The 21,625-nt window shown below is 37.3% G+C and overlaps 1 pseudogene; it reads left to right on the top strand.

Annotated features, from left to right (window-relative positions):
• The first annotated feature begins 6,053 nt into the window (after positions 1-6,053).
• Positions 6,054-7,292, top strand: LOC149126307 (GMP reductase 2 pseudogene; annotated as a pseudogene).
• Positions 7,293-21,625: the final 14,333 nt, after the last annotated feature.

A 21,625-nucleotide genomic window follows, 5' to 3' on the forward strand; every position in this document is an offset into this window, starting at 1 on the left:
AAGTGGCTGCCCAAGTAGTAGGGCCATGTTCTGCTGATTTCCCAAGCATATTAGCAGGGAGCTTCATCAGAATCAGAGCCGTAGGAACTCAAACCAATGCTCCCATAAGGGATGCTGACTTTGCAAGTAGGGATTTGATCTACTGCACCACAACATTGGCCACTATTATTTATATTTAAATTGTGAACTGTCATCTTATTTTGCTGCAAAAGACCCTCCCTCCACTTCCAAGAATTAAACTTCTCAGTATAATTATTCTAGGATCCAGAGTACAAATAATGTTTGAATTTTTCAAATGCTTTCATTGACTTACATAGTTGACTAAATTAATTAGCCTATAACACATGGTTAATGAAATAAATTAGCCTATAGCTTGTTCTAATAAATTTTATTTCAGAAACAGAAAAAGTTTATTTATATAGTAGCTGTATTAATCAATATCTGTGAACTAAAACTATAGCACATTCTAAAGTAGATTATGAAACTTTAGAAAAAGATGTTCATCATTTATTCAAACATTAGTGACATATTTGAACTTTCTCTACTGCCTAACTTCTCCATCTATTTCACCTCCATTGCTTACTCATTCATTTTAAAATATGGTACAATCATTTCTTTTTAAAAATTCAGAATAATAATTTGGACATCTTCTGTACAGTTATCACTTTGTCTCTATGAGAAGCTAGTTTTCTCCCTCCTCTAGAGGTTAAAATCTTGTCCAGTACATGTGGATTCCCTCCACTACTTTGCTTCTGTGTAATGCATGGATGAAGACTTTCCAAACTGGAGAATTATTAGCAGGATCATTCACATCTTCCGCGAAGCTGCATAGCCAATCAAATTTTATTAGCAACTACAGTAATTTTTGAATTGCCGTCTGGTATTTTCTTACAGTTTTGCTCAATTCTGTTAGAGAAGAGAAGACTGCTACTCTTGGGCTGTTGCGATGCCCTTCAGCAGTTGGACATTCATCATAGATAAAAAGCAGGAAGTGGAATTTCAAACAGAAATAACATATCAAAACCCTTCTGATGAAATGGGCACAGAGTTCTTGAGTTTAATATGTGAACAAGGCATTTTGAGCTTGGTAATTGGTAGAGCATTGTCTTTGGACAGGATATTTCATTAATTGAATGTCTTTAAACTGCTTTTTAAAAGAAGTCATGCAATGGTTTGACTCCAGTTTATAGTGGGATTACCTACTGCTTAAACTTTTTTATAACAGATAGTGAATTTCAGGCTTTGGCAGAAGTGCAAAGTCACATGGGCAATTTTAGCAACATATTGGGTAACTTCTATAGGCCAGTTTAATTTTAAGCAAATACTAGCCACATAAACTTCAACAAAGAACCACATAAACCTCAACAAAGAATGCCTTTTCCAGACACACACAGCTTCAGAATGAAAGCTGCTACATTTCTCTACATAGGCACACATTTTCCTAGGAAGGCATGACTGAAGCGAATATTTTATTTTTGGAATTAAATAGTCTTTCTTGACCTTTAAACTACTGATCTGATAAGTTCTGCATGCATTATAGAGCACTGCTGAGAAAAATTATTAGGGTGAGGTTTACATTGATAACTTTAGATCTGCTCTTTTAAATTCTAGAAGATACAAATAGTCTATGACATTTTAAGAACTAATGATGAATTACACATAATTGGTCTATGGAATCATGTGTGAGGGGAGATGATTGCTTAATACTAAATAGCTTGGGGATGGATGTTGTTCCCTAAAGGATTAAACCACAACCTGTGATGCCAGCATCCCACATGTTTCTGCTCCAGTTGCTCCACTTCTCGTGCAGATACCTGCCAATGGCTTGAGAAAAGCAGCAGAAGGCAGCCCAAGTGCCTGGACCCCTGCCAACCACATGAGAGACCCAGATGAAGCTCCTGGTATCTGGCTTCTCTCTGGCCTAGCCACTGTAGTTGCCACCATTTGGGAAGTCAACCAGTGGATGGGAGATTCTCTCTTCCTCTCTCTGACTCTCAAATAACTAAATAAATCTGAAATATATTTATATTAAAAATACTATATTGCTTAACATTTATGTACATGAGCATGTAAGTTAACAAAAAATATTGCAGCTCAATTCACAATAGCTAATATATGGAATCAATCCAGATGTCCATCAATTGTTGATTGGATAAAAAATATGAAAATCTAAGAGAAGAAAAGGAGTACCATAATGAGAACAAAACAGTGTTGATAATGAACAGATTATAGCTACTAGTATTAGAATTAAGAGACTCGTTTTATATAGGTCGTTAGGATTATTACATTACAGATTCATAAGTACTAACTTCAGTACAAAATTCTTCTAAATGATGCTTACAAGCTGAAGGTATATGAACAACATTTGAAACCCTTCCATGGGAAGGGATTTTTTGGTACCCTCATTTTTTTTTTTTTTTGACAGTCAGAGTGGACAGTGAGAGAGAGAGAGACAGAGAGAAAGGTCTTCCTTTGCCGTTGGTTCACCCTCCAATGGCCGCCACGGCTGGCGAGCTGAGGCTGGCTCACCGCGCTGATCCGAAGGCAGGAGCCAGGTACTTCTCCTGGTCTCCCATGGGGTGCAGGGCCCAAGCACTTGGGCCATCCTCAACTGCACTCCCAGGCCACAGCAGAGAGCTTGCCTGGAAGAGGGGCAACCGGGGCAGAATCTGGCGCCCCTACCGGGACTAGAACCTTGTGTGCCGGCGCCGCTAGGTGGAGGATTAGCCTATTGAGCCAGGACGCTGGCCCCCTCAATGTTTTAAACATATTTTTGATCCAGGTATAGAAAAGAAATACAAGTAAATACAAATATATCTAGGATATTATTTGTAGTTGAATACACACTCATGAATTTTTGGCTCTGAACAACCGTCATTAACTCACTGATAGGAAATTGTTATTCAAAACTAAAATCTATACCTACATTTCCTCCATCAAATACTTTGCATCTTTGTTATAATTGTGGGTGTGGGGAGCAACTGGGAGCAACTCGGACTAGACTAAGTTACTGGAATTAAGACTTATTCTATGCATCTGCTCTCCCACAATATGGCGCTGAGAAGGGAAACAGCTTCTACACAGCTGCCTCCAGTTCAACCAATAAACTGTGGGACCTGCTCCTGATTGGAGGAGAGCAGCGTACTCGGCGTGTGGGTAGCAGAGTTGGGATTGGTGGAAGAGGACTATAAAGGAGGAGAGAGACGGCATGCACCAGGAACATCTAAGGGGAACATCTGAGGGAACACCTGTGCAGCCCCCGAGAGAGCCGGCCTGCGGTGTGCCGCTCCCCCGCGGAAGTGGGGAATGTGACAGGGGGAACCGCCCTTCCACGGAGGTAGAAGGGTTGGTAGCCAACCCGGGAAGAACCAGCAGCAAACCCGGGGAGGGCCGAGCAGACGAAAGAACAGCGCAGGGTCCTGTGTCGTTCCTCAATGAAGAAGGGGAGCGACATAATGGTGCCGTGACTCGGATATGAAGCCTAGGCAGGGCTTAGTGTCGTTCCTCCATGAAGAGGGGGAGCGACAGTGGGCATTCCTATGAAATTTGTCATGAGAAAATAATTTTGCTTATATTCAAATTCTCTTATAGTGGGAATAAACTTACTTTAAACTTTGGAGGTTGGGAGTTCCATAATATTTTGCCCTGTTAAAATATGAGATACTGAGAAACTTTTCATTGATAATTTAAGCTTGAGTCTCTAAAAGTTACACCTTTTCCAAGGAAAGAAATCTTATATTCAAGTTACTAACAGAACTTAACATCACCTAACCTCGGAGAACAACTAACTAAGACAAAGAGCAATAAGATATTGAGCAGTTTTTAATTCTTTTGGATTTTTAACACACTCAAGAAGGGTATTTTTAATTCAGATTTGAGCTCCATTGAAATTTAACTAGAGGAAGTATTTAGTCTTTGAACTTTAATATTTCCCTGGAAAGTTCATACTGCTAAGGGCCTATTTTCAAATTTATGGCATGCCTATGATGCTGACATTTTATTATTGAATGCCTTAACCACTTTATTATTAGATTTCTGAATGAAGTCATTTACACTCATTGGATAACTCCTCATAGGCTATTTTGTACAATCTGTCTATACCTAATTTGGGATGAGAAATGGAATAGACTTTTAGCCTTAGAGAAGATTAGGTTTGGCATGAAATTTAATTAGTATATTATTCTGGTCTATTTTGGAGCTCATCAGAGCAAAAATGTTAACCATTACACAGTTCTCTCAAAGGAGTAGCAGAATCAGGGATGTTTGTGTTGGCAGCCTGTCAATCACCTACAGTAAGAGAGGTGACCCTCTTTGGTAGAAATGACCTTAAAAATTGAAAACAATGGGTTAAGGAAAAATAGCTAGTGATGGCCAGTGCTGTGGCTCAATAGGCTAATCCTCCACCTAGCGGCGCCGGCACACAGGATTCTAGTCCCAGTCGGGGCGCCGGATTCTTTCCCGGTTGCCCCTCTTTCAGGTCAGCTCTCTGCTGTGGCCCAGGAGTGCAGTGGAGGATGGCCCAAGTGCTTGGGCCCTGCACCCCATGGGAGACCAGGAGAAGCACCTGGCTCCTGCCTTCGGATCAGCGCGGTGCACCGGACGCAGCTCGCCAACCGTGGTGGCCATTGGAGGATGAACCATCGGCAAAGGGAAGAACTTTCTCTCTGTTTCTCTCTCTCACTGTCCACTCTGCTTGTCAAAAAAAAAAAAAAAAAAAAAAAAAAAAAAGGAAAGAAAAAGAAAGAAAAATAGCTAGTGAATCACAATTTGGGCATAACTTAGTCTTTCTTCCTAGGGTTCTTTCCAAATAATATAAATAATTTTCCTTTTTTCAAAATAAGTTTATTGAGGTAAAATTGATATAAACAAAACTTCACACAGTATGCAGAATTTGATGAAAATATGAAACATGCATGATACAATAACAATAAACAAGGTAGTAGACACAAATGAAACCTCTAAAGTATTTTGTGTCGGTGTGTGTGTCAAGAATACATATAAAATTCTCTAAAATTTTGAAGTGCATGATAATATATTATTAACTGTATACCTTATATTGTACAGCAGATCTTGAGAACTTACTCATTTAACATAAATTAGATTTTATACCCGTTAAATAACATGTACCTGTTTCTTGATCACAGGGCTTGGTAACCATTATTGTATTCTCTGCTTATGAGTTTGTCTATTTTATGATGCTCATGTAAGTGGAATTGTACAATATCTTTTCTTCTGTGATTGGTTTATTCTTTCACAAATTATACATGAGGTTCATCACATTTTTGCAAATTGACAGAATTTCCCTTATTTTAAAGGCTGAATAACATTCCATTGTATATGTGTACATATATGTATAAATTTATTATAAGTATATAATCTTTGTATGTATATGTATACAGAAAATAATCTGTATTTTTTCATGTATTTATCTGTCAACAGACCTATTGGCTATTGTGAACATTGCTGCAATAAATACGGGAGTTCAGCTATCTCCTCAGCATTCTGATTTCATTCCCTTTGGATATAGTCCCAGAAGTGGGACAATAAAATAATATGGTAGTTCTATTGTTAATTTTTTTTTGAGGAAACTCAATACTTTTTTCCAAAATGGCTGTGCTGATTTACAATCATACAAACAATATACAGCATTATCTTTTCTCCAAAATTTCTCCAACACTTACTGTTGTCTTTTTGATCATAGCCATTCTAAAATTTGTGAGGTAGAATATCATTGGGTTTTAATCATTGAGGGGTAATTTGCATTTCCCTAATTATTAGTGATGTCAAGCAGTGCTTTCAGATATCTCTTAGGACATTTAGATGCTTCTTTTAAGAAATGTATATTTGAGTTCTTTTCTTATGTTTAAAACTGGGTTATTCATTCTGAGTAGTGGGCTAAGGAACGCACCCTCAGGATCGCTCACAACTCCTTCCCACTTCTTCCCCCCGGCGATCAGTTCCTGGAATGGAGACTGCGAGAGCCATCGCAGCCACGGGACGGGATGGGTCTGGCCGACAGGCCTCAGGGATCACACCTCGATCTAAACAAACTTTAGCGAGGAAAGAAATGGACCCTGCCGCCAGCCCCGACGGGGCGACGCGTTAGGTCCTTTGTGACTTTTCCTACCGTTCAGTCCTCAGAGTCGTTGCTACCCCGAGGACTCCGCCATGCCTCACATCGACAACGATGTGAAACTGGACTTCAAGGATGTCCTGTTGAGGCCCAAACGCAGCACCCTTAAGTCTCGAAGCGAGGTGGATCTCACAAGATCCTTTTCCTTTTGGAACTCAAAGCAGATGTACACTGGAGTCCCCATCATTGCGGCCAATATGGATACCGTGGGCACCTTTGAGATGGCCAAGGTTCTCTGTAAGTTCTCCCTCTTCACTGCAGTCCATAAGCACTACAGGCTCGATCAGTGGCAAGAGTTTGCGAGCCAGAATCCCGACTGTCTTGAGTATCTGGCTGCCAGCTCAGGCACAGGCTCTTCGGACTTTGAGCAGCTGGAACAGATCCTGGAAGCTATTCCCCGGGTGAAATACATCTGCCTGGATGTGGCCAATGGCTACTCTGAACACTTCGTTGAATTTGTGAAGGACGTACGGAAGCGCTTCCCCCAACACACCATCGTGGCGGGGAATGTAGTAACAGGAGAGATGGTGGAAGAACTAATCCTCTCTGGGGCTGATATCATCAAAGTAGGAATTGGGCCAGGTTCTGTGTGTACTACCCGGAAGAAAACTGGAGTAGGCTATCCCCAGCTCAGTGCAGTGATGGAGTGTGCAGATGCTGCTCATGGCCTCAAAGGCCACATCATCTCAGACGGAGGCTGCAGCTGTCCTGGAGATGTGGCCAAGGCTTTCGGAGCAGGGGCTGATTTCGTGATGCTGGGCTGCATGCTGGCTGGGCACAGCGAGTCAGGGGGTGAGCTCATCGAGAGGGATGGCAAGAAGTACAAGCTCTTCTACGGCATGAGCTCCGAAATGGCCATGAAGAAGTATGCCGGGGGCGTGGCTGAATACAGGGCCTCAGAGGGAAAGACAGTGGAAGTCCCCTTTAAAGGGGATGTGGAACATACCATCCGAGACATCTTAGGAGGGATCCGCTCAACGTGTACCTACGTGGGAGCAGCCAAGCTGAAGGAGTTGAGCCGGAGAACTACCTTCATCCGAGTCACCCAGCAGATGAATCCTATCTTCAGTGATGAACACTAGACCTGAGCACCTCTGGTCCGCCAGGGCACAGGCACTCTACAAGGGGCCTCCCGGGTCAACTCCTTCCCAATCCCAGCTGCTGTGCCTATGTATTAACTCGTCATTTCCTAGCATCTCGCTCCTGAGGGCTCCTGCGGTAACTGTACTTCTCTCTCTGCACACATGAAATACCCAGGGCACTCAACACTGGGGAGGAAGCAAGGAAGAAGACAGTCTGAGAAAATGAAGTCAGATAATCAAATGGGAATCTGGGGACCCAGCGTCCTCAAGATTACTAAAAAGAACTGACACTGACTGATAGATGAATGTTTTATATGGCCTTGGTCTGGCAGAGGCAGGCTTTCAGAATCATGACATGTTAATGAGCTTCATTAAATGGGACCTTCGCATATCTAAAACACAGAAGTGTTGACATATTTGAAATACCTCAATAAAGAGACCCCATCAACTGCAGAGATGCTGGGCTTTCTGCATAAGGCTGGCATCTTGGTGCGGCTCCAGGGAGAGTGGAAGTGGAGCTGGCACTGACCGGGGGGTCAAGGACAAGGAGCACTGTTATCTCCATTCCAGTGCCACCTCCGGATAACTGGCAGCAGTGGGAATTTACAAAGTACACTCTGGCATTAGGACATATATATATTTTTCAGAACAGCAAAAGGACATTTCTTCTGGGCTCTCAACCATGGTTGAGAAGGGCTCTTCTGGACACATCTGAACACTTCCCATGGAAGTAAAAAAGCAAAGAGATTGTTCCAGCTCTGGAGAATCTGGTTATGTTTCTAAGCAATGACCCTATGCTGGCTTATTCCCCTCCCTCTCATCCAGACGATGTTCTAATAAATGCAAAGTTTAATGATCAAAAAAAAAAAAAAAAACTGGGTTATTCATTCTTTTGTTATTGATTGTTTTAGTTCCTTACATATTTTCTAAATTATTGCTTTGCTAGATATTTCCAAATATTGTTTCCCACTTTACAGATTGTTTTTCACTTTGTTGATCTGTTTCTTTCCTGTGCAGCAGCTTTTAGTTCAAAGTATCCTCACTTATCTATTTTTCATTTTGTTGCCTGTGCTTTTGATGTCATATCCAAGCTACCATTGCCTTGATCAATGTAAAAAAATCTTTCCACTCACATTTCCATCTCATTTCAAACTCCTTCAGATAATTTCACAAACAGAAACTAGAAAACGAGTAAAACACTATGCTTAACGCTGCTGTGCCTTCTTCCCTTGAACATGACTTGTCCAAGGGGTGAACTCTCATCAGAAGAGGGTGAGAACTGTTCACCATCCAGTTACACTGTGACTGGATTAGTAATCTGATTCAGAGATTCAGCCTGTAGGTCAATTTAGTTGAAAGTCTAGTTGTAACCTGAACTATAAATAAATTTCACATTTAAGTCTCTGAATTTCATATTTTTTCTGATATGAAAGTAGGCATATTTACTGGATTACACTTTGGGATGGGCAATACATAAACATAATTTTTGAAAAATCTATTAAGCACCCCCACGATAAAAAGTGTTGCTTTTTTTTTTTAGTCTTTAATAGTACACATTTAATCAGCTAGGCTTTGTTATTATCTGTCAAATACATACAGGCACAACATACATATGCATATATTTGCATAAAATATACATAAATTTCATATATTGAGGCATTTACAAAAGAAGGTGCTTGAAAATCTATTCTTTATACAGCCTTAATGTGTGTTTCCATATTTATTTATTTATTTTTTAACTTTCATTTAATGAATATAAATTTCCAAAGTACAGAATATTGATTACAATGGCTTCCCCCCCATAACGACCCTCCAACCTGCAACCCTCCCCTTATCCACTCCCTCTCCCCTTCCATTCATATCAAGATTCATTTTCGATTCTCTTTATATACAGAAGATCAGTTTAGCATACATTAAGTAAAGATTTCAACAGTTTGCTCCCACACAGAAACATAAAGTGAAAAATACTGTTTGAGTACTAGTTATAGCATTAGATCTCAATGTACAGCACACTAAGGACAAAGATCCTACATGAGGAGTAAGTAGTGACAATGAATCCTGTGGTTGACTTAACAAATTGACACTCTTGTTTATGTCATCAGTAATCACCCTAGGCTCTTGTCATGAGCTGCCAAGACTATGGAAGCCCCCTGAGTTCACTGACTCTGATCATTATTAGACAAGGCCATGGTCAAAGTGGAAGTTCTCTCCTCCCTTCAGAGAAAGGTACCTCCTTCTTTGATGACCCATTCTTTCCACTGGGATCTCACTCGTGGAGATCTTTCATTTAGGTTTTCTTTTTTTCCCGCCAGAGTGTCTTGGCTTTCCATGCCTGAAATACTCTCATGGGCATTTCAGCAGGATCCGCATGCCTTAAGGGCTGATTCTGAGGCCAGAGTGCTGTTAGGACATTTGCCATTCTATGGGTCTGCTGTGTATCTCACTTCCCATGTTGGATCATTCTCTCTCTTTTTGATTCTATCAGCTAGTATTTGCAGACACTATTCTTGTTTATGTGATCCCTTTGGTTCTTAGTCTTATCATTACGATCAATTTTGAACAGAAATTGATTACTGGGACTAGTGAGATGGCGTTGGTACATGCCACCTTGATGGGATTGAATTGGAATCCACTGGTATGTTTCTCACTCTACCGTTTGAGGTAAGTCAGCTTGAGCATGTCCCGAATTGCACATCTCTTCCCTCTCTTATTCCCACTCTTATATTTAACAGCAATCACTTTTCAGTTAAGTTTCAGCACTTAAGAAGAATTGTGTATTGATTACAGTATTCAACCAAAAGTATTAAGTAGAACAAACAAAAAAAATACTAAGAGGGATAACATATTAAGTTGCTCATCAACAGTCAGGGTGAGGGCTGATCAAGTCACCGTTTCTCCTAGTGTTCATTTCACTTTAACAGGTTTCCTTTTTGGTGCTCAGTTAGTTGTCACCTATCAAGGAGAACAAGTGGTATTTGTCCCTTTGGGATTGGCTTATTTCACTCAACATAATGTTTTCCAAGTTCCTTCTCTAATAATTTGTTAGTATGTAAATTGGGGTCAATTTTTCTTGATCCTGCAATTATTTTTGTAATATTGGAAATTTAAAAACATTTTTATTTTCTTCACTTGAAAGGTAAAATGACAGAGAGATGGAGAGAAAGAGAGAGAGAGACAGAGATCAATCTGTCTGGCTCAGTCCCCAAATGATTGCAACAGCCATGGCTTAACCAGACTGACCCAGGAGATCAAAACTCCTCTGGGTCTCCCATGTGGGTAGCAGGAACTCAATTGCTGGGCCATTATCTATTACCAGGTTGCATTAACAGGAAGACAAATCAGAAGTAGAGAAGCTGAGATTCCAATAAGCATTCTGATATAGGAGATGGGAGTCCTAAACAGTGATTTAACCCATTGTGCCACAATGCCCAACCCTAACCTTGGAACTTTTATTGACTTATGCATTTGGCAATTCTTATTTCTACATCTGGTCTATTTTTCTACTTTGTCTTTTATGGGCATACATTGGTGCTATGGGTTGTTCCTAACAATCTTTTTTGAGTTGAATATATTCCCTTTTTTTGTAGCATTGTATCTCTTTGTTACTGCCACTTTCTTAGAGATTTCAATTTTATTTTCCAATCTGCTTATTTTTTTACTCCTGATGTATATAATACCTATATGTATAACACATAATATATACATAGTATATAATAATAAAATATATTACATTATTGTTATGTTAAAATGAATATATATGTTTATCTTCATATTATCTCATTCTATTATAAGCATTTCAATAATGTAGCAACTGTTCTCTTTGCCATACTATCCTCCACAATGATTAAGTGGACCAGTAGCATGTGATGTGATGAGGAAAAGGATCTAGATATTTTATGTTTTATATTAATCATCTTTTTGGTGCTATAAAGTCTACCTGAGATAGGCAACATTTGTAAAATTGAGAGGTTTATTTTTTCTCACAGTTCTGGAGGTGCAAACTCAAAGTGTCTTATCTAGTAGTAGATTTTTTTGCTGGCAGTATACTAAGGTGGCATAGAGCTTCACATGACAAGAGAGGTAGAATGCATGTGTCTGTCTCTTTTTCCTTCTAACATGACTAGAATTCAATCACAAGCCCTCCACCTTAATGACCTAATGTAATCAATTTGCACAGTCCTTGTTTCCATTCTCTTGGCCTCATTAACACAAAACTTTGAGGATTAAACTCCTGCAGGAGTTTAGGAGACAAATGATATTCAAACCATAGTGCATCTCTTCATAAACCTTCCAGATCAATTCTTGTTAGCCTCATGCATCATCTCCAGCTTCTGAGGTCTATGGTATTACTAATTAGATTCCAATTCAACTTCTTGCCAAGAAAATCACTGTGTTCGCTGGCTCTTTTTTTTTTTTTTTTTAATCTATCCAAGTAAAAGGATTAGGTTTCAAATTTTTTAGGTCTGCTAATCAGTTCATAGTTGCCCATAATCTTTTAGTTCCCAAGATATTTATTCATTTTTTGTTAATTTAACAATATTTCATATATTTTTCAATGGTCTAATCATTAGCAGGTATAAAAGATAAAGTTTGAAGTTAATTGATAGATGGTGTATGGGTAAATCAGATATAGAAACAGATATTGAGATATCTCAAAGCCTCTGTTCCTATGAGTTCATGTTAAAATTAATGAATGAATAATTGAATAAGTAAATAATGGGATATACTTCGATAATATGTCTTTTAAAAAAGAGTGAAAGAGAATGGAAATTCCAGGGCTTTGTGTTAACAATGAAACCATGTATATTTTTATCTTCCATGTTTATATTTTTATATTAACAATGCCAAAATAAAACTAGTAGAGCATAAGATCTTGATACCTTCAACTTATATGTTTTTTTTTTTTATCTATTACATCTTACAGGATATATAGGCTCTTTTATTTTCATGATCTCTGAAGTTATCCATTCACTTTAATATTCTCCAGGCATTATTCAGAAGAAAAAATATCCATTGCATGGATTTTCCAGGTAAACTTTTACGAATTGTATATGCCCACACACTATGAATTCGTCTTTTGATTTTAAATTGTGGTAAAATAATAAATACAAAATCTTTATTTAGGTAATGACTGTAAGATCACAATATAAATTTGATAAGGGTAATGATCAAATTTCCACAATATGTGGTAATCTATTTAAAATATGCTATTTACACTTTGCTTTTTTTGAATGTTTCCTGTCACTTAACATGCCACATCTTCAATATATGATACATTATATGTTTTTCTTCTTTAGACAAAATATGTATAAAATATCACCCATTTGTATTTCATGTTTTTATCAAAAGAAGCTAAAAGGATTTATAATATATTCAGGTACAGAATTTAGGAAAAGAGAAATTAGTGTTTTTATGCTATAAGGACAAATATCTTGCTCTTCCAAAAGATATTATAAAATATTTTGAGCATCTTTAGAGACTTAGGAAATTAAATTTCTTTTGTAATTCATGCACCATATAGAGCAGTAAAATTTGAATACAATGACTTTTACAGTGAATGAAATTTGTTTATTTGCCAGTTTGAATATCAAAAATGCCACTGTTGAACGTTTTTAAAGTTCATGTGTCTCTTTCAAATAACTTCTTCCCTTATTGTAAATGTATATTGGAAATACATCAGTTGCTATTAAATGTTCTCATGCAAAGCTGTCTTTAGCACTGAACTAGTTATTGTGATGCTGTGAAAACAGATGTGGCCATAATACAGCAATCAATATGATAGTCACTTCTGAACAGTTGCTGGGAAATGAAATTAGAGATGTACTTTTTTTATGCCAACACTATTTGATTATTTCTGACTCACCTAACCTGGAATCCATTAGTTTCACTGTGACACAAAACAGCAGAATGCACTAGTCCATGCATTTCTCTTGTCCTATCCTATATGACTTTCCTGTATTATTCTGTGTGTGAATCACATAAATCAAAATGTTATACCAATGTGAGACAAAAGAGGTGTCTAACTAAATACACGTACTAAATTAATTGGGATTTAAGCTTGAATGAAGAAAGACAAAATTTCCAGTGTTCTACAGCACATAATGGTGATGAGGGCAAATAATAATTAACTGTATATTTTAAAACAAGTAATGAAGAGTTTTACTGTTTCTAACACAAAGAAATGACAAAGTTTGAGATGATGAATATGCTGTTACCCTGATTTGATCACTGCACATTGTATACCTCTGTTGAGATATTACACTGTATCACAAGATATTGGACAATAATTATGTGTGAAATAAAAATAAAATAAAAATTCTTTTGAAAGAGTCAGTATACATAGTGTATATAAACGTATATGCAGTAGCAATTTTAAGGTTCCTTTTATCCCTTTTTATAGAGAGTTGATGGAATCACAATTTTCTTTTTTTATTTAGAGTATACATACCAATGAATAAGATAAAATATTTTGGTTAAGGCTTTGTAAACAGTTTTGACTCTATAGATATAGTGATGGTAAGATTTTATAATTTTTACCTGAGATTTTTTTTTTATTTTCTACCATGAAAAAAGACAGGTGGAAGTGTTATAAAATATGTGGAAAATAAAATTTATAAATCACATAGCATCATCTAATTATTCTCTCAATATTATAATTATTATTATCATTTGACAAATGTGTTGATTACTTTCAAAAATAGTCTACTGCTAAAACACAATTTAAAATTGCAGATTAAGCCCTGTTAACTTTTCTTACTATCAGTTTTTCAGAGCTTGAAAAATTATAAAAAATCGTGAGCTAACTTTGTTTATGTTAGTGTTTTTCATTAGATTCAGATTTTCACTAAATTCCCTCTATACTTAATATTTAACTTGTTTTCTATCTCTATTAGTTGGCTTTAAAAAGCAGCAATATAAATTCAAGATCTATAGTTTTTGATTCTAATCAAATTTTCCTTCCTTTATTCTTTGAATAAAGAAATTTAAATAATACTAAATTAGACATATCAATTTTGAATATTTTTGAAACAAGCCTGTTTTTATATAAACACACAAAAAACACATTATGCACTTAAGACTTGATTAATAATTAGTTGAAGACATTCTTTTCACTACCTCAACATTGATCGTTCTCTGTGTGATATTTCATAGTTGAGAATCTTAACGAGTAACAACCAGGTTTTAGTAAAAATTGACAAATAAGTCATTTTAAAAATAAAGGCAGAGCAGTAGTGTGATATGAAACAATTGAGAGTGAGAGCTATCTTTGACCTGCTGGTTCATTGCTCAAATGTCCGCAACAGTCAGGGCAAAGGCAGGTTGAACCTATGAGCCAGGAACTTCATCCGGGTCTCCAAGTGGGTGGCAGAAACAAGTACTTGAGCTATCATCCACTGTCTTCCCAGGTGTCTTAGCAGGAAACTGGATTGGAAATGGAACAGCCTGGACAGCAATTGGCAGTCGGATATGGAATACCACCATCATCAGTGGTGGCTTAACCAATTATGACACAATGCTGACTCTTAGTAAGAAGACATTAAAAATATTTATTTATTTTAAAGGTAGAGTTACACAGAGAGAGAAATGGATAGAGACAGAGACAGAGACAGAAAATTCTTCCTTCCTATGGTTTACTCCCCAAATGGGCCACTCCAAAGCCAGGAGCAAGGAGCTGACTCTAGGTCTCCCATGGGGATGCAAGGGCCAAAGCACTTGGGCCATCCTCTGCTGCTTTCTCAGGTGCATTAGCAGAAAGCTGGATGGGAAGTAGAGCAGCCAGGACTAGAACCAGTACCCATATGGGATGCTGGTGCCAAGGGCAGAAGCTTTATCCCCTACTCCACAGTGCCAGCCCCAAGAAGACTTTTTTGTTCTTAGTCTTAATTATTCTGTGGTAAAGAGAAAGTTTTAGCTCACACACACACATGTGTGTGCACACACACATATCACATAAGATTCTCTCATACCAAGGACCATGTACCAGACATAATGTGACTTATACAGAAAAATGGCAGATGTAATTGGAATATGGGCTCTTCCATATGATCTTTAAACCTGAGGTAGTTTTTTCTGTACCCTTCCTTTGTGCTTATTAATGGAGGTAGTTATGTCTTCATAGCAGGACTTCCTTTGGAATTTCATGAGATAAAAAAAAGCTTTTTAAATTAGCACTACATTGGAAAAAACTGGGGTAACTTTCACAGTGGGGTTGGTGCTATGGCATAGTTCAAATCCTGGCTGCTCCTCTTCTAATCCAGATCTCTGCTATGGCCTGGGAAAACAGTAGAAGATGGCCCAATTGCCTGGGCCCCTGCACCCGCATGGTAGACTCAGAAGAAGCTCCTGGCTCCTGGCTTTGGATCAGTGCAGCCCCAGCAGTTGTGGCCATCTGTGGAGTGAACCAGCAGATGGAAGACCTCTCTCTCTCTTACTGCCTCTTTTTTTCTCTCTTTGTAACCCTGATGTTCAAATAAATAAATATTTAAAAAACAAAAACTTTCACAGCCTAATGTTCAGTCTAACCCACATTAACTCATAATATCACAGGATGAGACCTGGAATCAATATTTTAATTCCCTCCTATAGGAAAATAAGTTCAAGAATTACAGGCTGGTGCCGTGGCATAGCAGGTAAAGCCGCTGCCTGCAGTGTTGGCATCCCATATGGGCACTGGTTTGAATCCTGGCTGCTTCACTTCCCTTCAAGCTCTCTGCTATAGCCTGGGAAAGCAATAGAGGATGGCCCAAGTGCTTGGGCCTCTGCACTTGTGTGAGAGACCCGGAAGAAGCTCCTGCTCCTGGCTTCCAATTAGCTGAGCTCCAGCTATTACAGCCATTTGGGGAGTGAATCACCAGATGGAAGACTCATTGTGTCTCTGCTTCTATGCAATTCTACCTTCCAAATAAATAAATAAATCTTTTAAAAAAGAAAGAATTATGGGCCTGCAGCATTGGAAATTGATCCTCGTAGCTTTTTAAACTGGCATTATGAGTTCTGAGGAGGTTCTCCAGATTCTTCACTGCTAGGAAACTAACAGCTGGTGTTGCTACGGCTAGTCCTGATGGTATCTGGAGTAGTAGGCACCGCAGAGATAAGGAGTGTCCTCCCGCTGTTGCATGAAAGATTTGAAAAATTAAGTGAAAATTGGAAATCAGTTTATTTATTTTTCCATTCATGGAAGTAGTACAATTACTACAATCAGAAAACTAATTTACAGTTTAAGGTACAACTTTATTGTTACTATAATTTAAACCAGTGAAATATTTTATTCCTAAAGCACTAACAATTCCTTTTCCTCTGAGGCAAAATTGAAAACTAAAAGAACATTTCACTTTTTATGTTTCTATAGGAAACAATTAAAACTAAGAGAATGAATAAAAGTGTAACTTTTATAAATAGAAAGACAAAATTGTATCTAGTATACATTTTGGTTTAAGTTGCACTTTGGAATAGTGCAACAGATATTCCTGTTACAATATTAAAATAGTATTCTAGTTTATATATATGTATGTATGTATGCACACACACGAGAATTCTGTGCATGCATGTACACATAGAACAGTGTATTTAAAACCAGAATTAGCATGAACATTAAAGTTTTTCCAAATGCATGCTTCTAAAGAATTGGAGCCATTATATTTTAGAACTCTTTGTCTTTTTTCCAAATAAACAAATGATATTAATAAGGTTCTTCTGGTTTTGCCAGAAGAATTCTTAGAACAACTATTGGACTTTAGCAAGATCATCACAAATTATGCTCACATTTTTGTTCTTTAAAAAGACATGTATTTCCGCAGTCAAAAAATTGTTTAACAGAGAAAGTATAAGAGAAAAATGCTCTAAAGAAATGTACTAGATTTTCCTTCTTCAGTTGTATGAAATTTAAAACGGTTACTTGAGAGAGGTTGTGTTTGTTCCCTTCTCATTATTTGATCCTGTTTTAATTGACAAGGCAGGTGTACACAGATTAATAGCACAACACACAGTAATTGTAAAATATAGTTGCTTTCTTGGGGTAGGAATGGCCAAAGGAGAGGGAGTAGAACATATAGATCCGTGAGTTCTCATTAACTTAGAGTGTTGTGCCCAGTGGACAGCACTGGACTGCACACACACAGTCTGCTTTTCTAATGAAAGGTGCCCCTACCTGATGGTTTTATGCATTGTATCGACAGTGAGTCAAGTAACTTATAAATGTAGCCATACAAATGAACTTTTCTCCTGCTTGTGAAAAAGACAGATATAAAGTGGTCACCCTTCAAGTTCAGCAAGTCTCATGAGCTGCTGCTTCCTGTGGATGACACATTGGATGTCAATAGCTGTAAGGGAAGAAACATGACTCCACAGGGTCTTCCAGATTTTTCTCCTGACCCAAGTTACACATGGTTTGCTTTCCCCCAGAATACCAGAGCCTGGTGAGTGTTTTCATACTCATTTTTCTTTTTTTTTTTATAGGTAGAGTTATAGACATTGAGAGAGACAGAGAGAAAGGTCTTCCTTTTGCTGGTTCACTCCCCAAATGGCCACCACAGCTGGTGCTGTGCCGATCCGAAGCCAGGAGCCAGGTGCTTCCTCCTGGTCTCCCATGTGGGTGCAGGGCCCAAGCACCTGGGCCATCCTCCACTGCACTCCCTGGCCACAGTAAAGAGCTGGACAGGAAGAGGGGCAACTGGGACAGAATCCAGCGCCCCAACCGGGACTAGAACCCAGTGTCCACATGGGATGCCAGTGCTGCAGGTGGAGGATTAACCAAGTGAGCCATGGTGCTGGCCCCTACATACTCATTTTTCTAATTAATAATTGCATCATTTTGTTTAAGAGTATCGATAAAAATATTATATTTATAAATACTTCCAAATTGTATTGAAGTATAAAAAATGTAATTAATAAAAATTCACACAGAAACTCTTCTAATTACCTGAAAATTTTTAAATATATGCAGTATATATATAAACTCAATTGTATTTTTTCAAAATACTTTTGAGTTAAAAAATAATATTTTTATACACACACAATTCTTATAACCATTTGCCAAGTATAATCATGTACTTAAAATGTCCTTATAATGAGATATGAATAACTAATAATACTCCATTAATTAATAATATGCACTACTTAATTTTATCATTATTTGTAAATACTTAAATACATATTACAAATCATTAATAATTTAGCATGTAATAATTGACTATAAGTGGAGAAATAATTTACATATCACAATGAATAAATACAATAACCAAGTTTATTTATTAATAATAAAAATTATAAGTGGGAAGATATGTGAGTACCATAACTCTTTATCATTTAATATTTCTATGATTTGGTGTAAATTACTTACAGTGTTGTGGAGTTTTTTCTTTATGATCCTGAAAATTCATACACACATACTTGAAGGAAATCTATAATGTACATAATAACTTAAGTAACTGTCTTGTGATTGAGCTGTAATGTACAGACATTGATGAAATTTTTCTGTTTGCTTCATTATGAAATTTGTGGAGAACCTATACATACAAAAATACACACAAATACACCAACATATACAAACACACATAGATATAAATATACACCATAATAAATATATATCATAATACATTTTACACAATAAACATATATACTTAAATGCCTATATACAATACAACTTGTATCCATCAAACTAAAGAGCACACTTATACAAAATTTATAAATATGTATTGTCTTATCATTCAGTATATATTTCATAGGATATGAGAAATAATTGAGGTATATCTATATTAGTAACTCTCAAATTTAAGTTAGGCTGGTAATTTAAAAAATTAAAATCACATTATAACTACTCAGAGACAGATCACAGAAATCACAGTTTTGTTTTTTTTTTTTTTTTGTAAATATTTATTTATTTATTTGAAAGATCGAGTTACAAAGAGAGGTAGAGACTGAGAAAGAGGTCCTCCATCCCTTGATTCACTCCCCAGATAGCTGCAAATGCCAGAGCTGCGCTGGAGCCAGGAGCCAGGAGCCAGGAGCCAGGAGCTTCATCCAGATCTCCCATGGACCTGGGCCATCCTCCACTGCTTTCCCAGGCCATAGCAGAGAGCTGGATCAGAAGAGCAGCAGCCGGGATAGAATTGGCACCCATATGGGATGCCGTCACTTCAGGCCAGGGCCTTAACCCACTGTGTCACAGCACCGGCCCCCACAGTGTGTTTTAAAGGACTGTAATTCACCAGTTTAATGTGAGACACAGTCAAGAACACCTAGGGAAACCTAAACTAACGGCTCTAAACCCATATATTTTTCTATAGTAAGAAATGTTCCAAAATGAGGGTGAAAACAAATAATGTGACAAGTAACAAAAGAGACATACAGAAAGAACAAGAAACTATCCTGCTGACTCATTGAGGTGCAATTTTTTAAAATTTGATATTTGACTTGATCCTTGAATGATGGCTAATATATTACTATATGGATGTTGTGGGAGAAAAGAGCTGTTTACCTAATGCTTTACTATGTATGTTTTGCCTAATTGTGTGGCCATCCACCTGTATAAATCAATGCAGCATTTATAAAAGATAATCAACAAAGTAGCTACTTTAATGTATTTGTTCACCTTCTATGAAAATCAAAATAATTGTCTAGTAAGTTTCTTTGATTTTACATGCATAAATTTTCTCTTATTTTTGTTTTGCTGATCACTATATTAACTTGAAGAATATGCCATGTAAGGTGTATTTTTTGTTAATTTTGTTGGCATTTTAAAGATTATTATTTAATTTAGATCTTCAAAAGTATAGACATAGGGTGGAGAAAAATATATTAACAGTGAAAATACTCAGATTAAATATAGCATGAGAAATAATGTCTTTTTCTATTAACAGAGCCTTTCTTAGAATAAATTAAGTACTGTTGTATATGTAGGGATTGGAAAAACATCTTAACCAATAAGGTTACATAAAACATGATTCCAGTGATGGCTCTGGGCTATAACAGTGTTAAGCAGTTCCTTTCTAAGATTTACAGAGTGTTAGTCATCATTGATTTTACATTAACAAAGGCCTGTATAACTTTTTAAAAGAGTTATCTCTAATTATTGAAACAGGGATTTCATTTTGAATTCAATTTTAAAAGATGAAATCAAGATGCATTAAAAGTAACTTGCATTATTTCAGAGATCCAAAGGAACAACTATGCTCTTGTTTGTGATTGTTTTGGGCTGGAATATTGTGTGTCTCATGAAGTCAATATTGTTGCTGAAAGGAAAAAAAGAAATTACTTTTAAATAGCTCAAATATTTTAATCAAGAATGACAATATGTCAAAATATACCAATATTCACTGTCAGCAAGATTAGTATAATTGTTATATGTGTCAGGCATATGACTCCTCATTACTAAATGAGGTATACCCACAGTTTCTTGGAATTGCTTCTGACCACTCTGCTGCTAAACTTCTTCAAAATTGTCCTAAGATAGAAAGAGCTGTTTATGCAAACAAGGATCAGTGTGGAATATTAAAATTTGATTATTGTCACAGCCCTTGGCTATTCTCTTGCGGAGCTGTGGTTTCTTTTACTGACTACTCATTGAAGTCTTTATTTAGTGGAGGGTTAAGCTTATTATAAAATAAGCTGAAAGTATGACATTGTAAAAATTAAAAGACTGTTGATGAACAATGTAATACTTTATCATTTTAGTGTTTTTTCTTTGTTTTGTTCTAGTACTATTGGTTGAACTCTGTAATTAACACACAATTATTCTTAGGTGTTTAAATTTTAACTGAAAAGTGATCCCTGTTAAATATAACAGTGGGAATAAGAGAGGGAGGAGATGTACAGTTGGGCACATGCTCAATCGGACTTGCCCCAAATCGTGAAGTTAGAATCATGCCAGGGGATTCCAATACAATCCCATAACTAGTCAAAGTGATCAATTTCAGTTCACAATTGATCACACGGATAGGTCTAAGAGTCAAAGGGATCACACAAATAAGACTAGTGTCTGCTAATACTAACTGATAGAATAAAAAAGGGGGAGAACGATCCAACATGGGAAGCAAGGTACACAGCAGACTCATAGAATGGCAGATGTCCTAAACAGCACTCTGGCCTCAGAATCAGCCCTTAAGGCATTCGGATATGGCTGAAGAGCCCATGAGAGTATTTTATGCATGGAAAACCAAGACACTCTGGAAAAGAAAAAAGAAGACCTAAATGGAAGATCTCTGTGAGTGAGATCCCAGTGGAAAGAACGGGGCCAGCAAAGAAGGTGGTACCTTTCTCTGAAGGGAGGAGAGAAGTTCCACTTTGACTATGACCCTGTCAGAATAAGATCGAAGTCGGCAAGCTCAAGAGGCTTCCATAGTCTGGAAACTCATGACTAGAGCCTAGGGAGATTACTGACGCCATAAACAAGAGTGTCAAATTGTTAAGTCAA

This window comes from Oryctolagus cuniculus, chromosome 6, assembly GCF_051225735.1.
Source record: "Oryctolagus cuniculus isolate XC-2025 breed Fujian yellow rabbit chromosome 6, ASM5122573v1, whole genome shotgun sequence".
NCBI classification, from domain to species: domain Eukaryota; kingdom Metazoa; phylum Chordata; class Mammalia; order Lagomorpha; family Leporidae; genus Oryctolagus; species Oryctolagus cuniculus.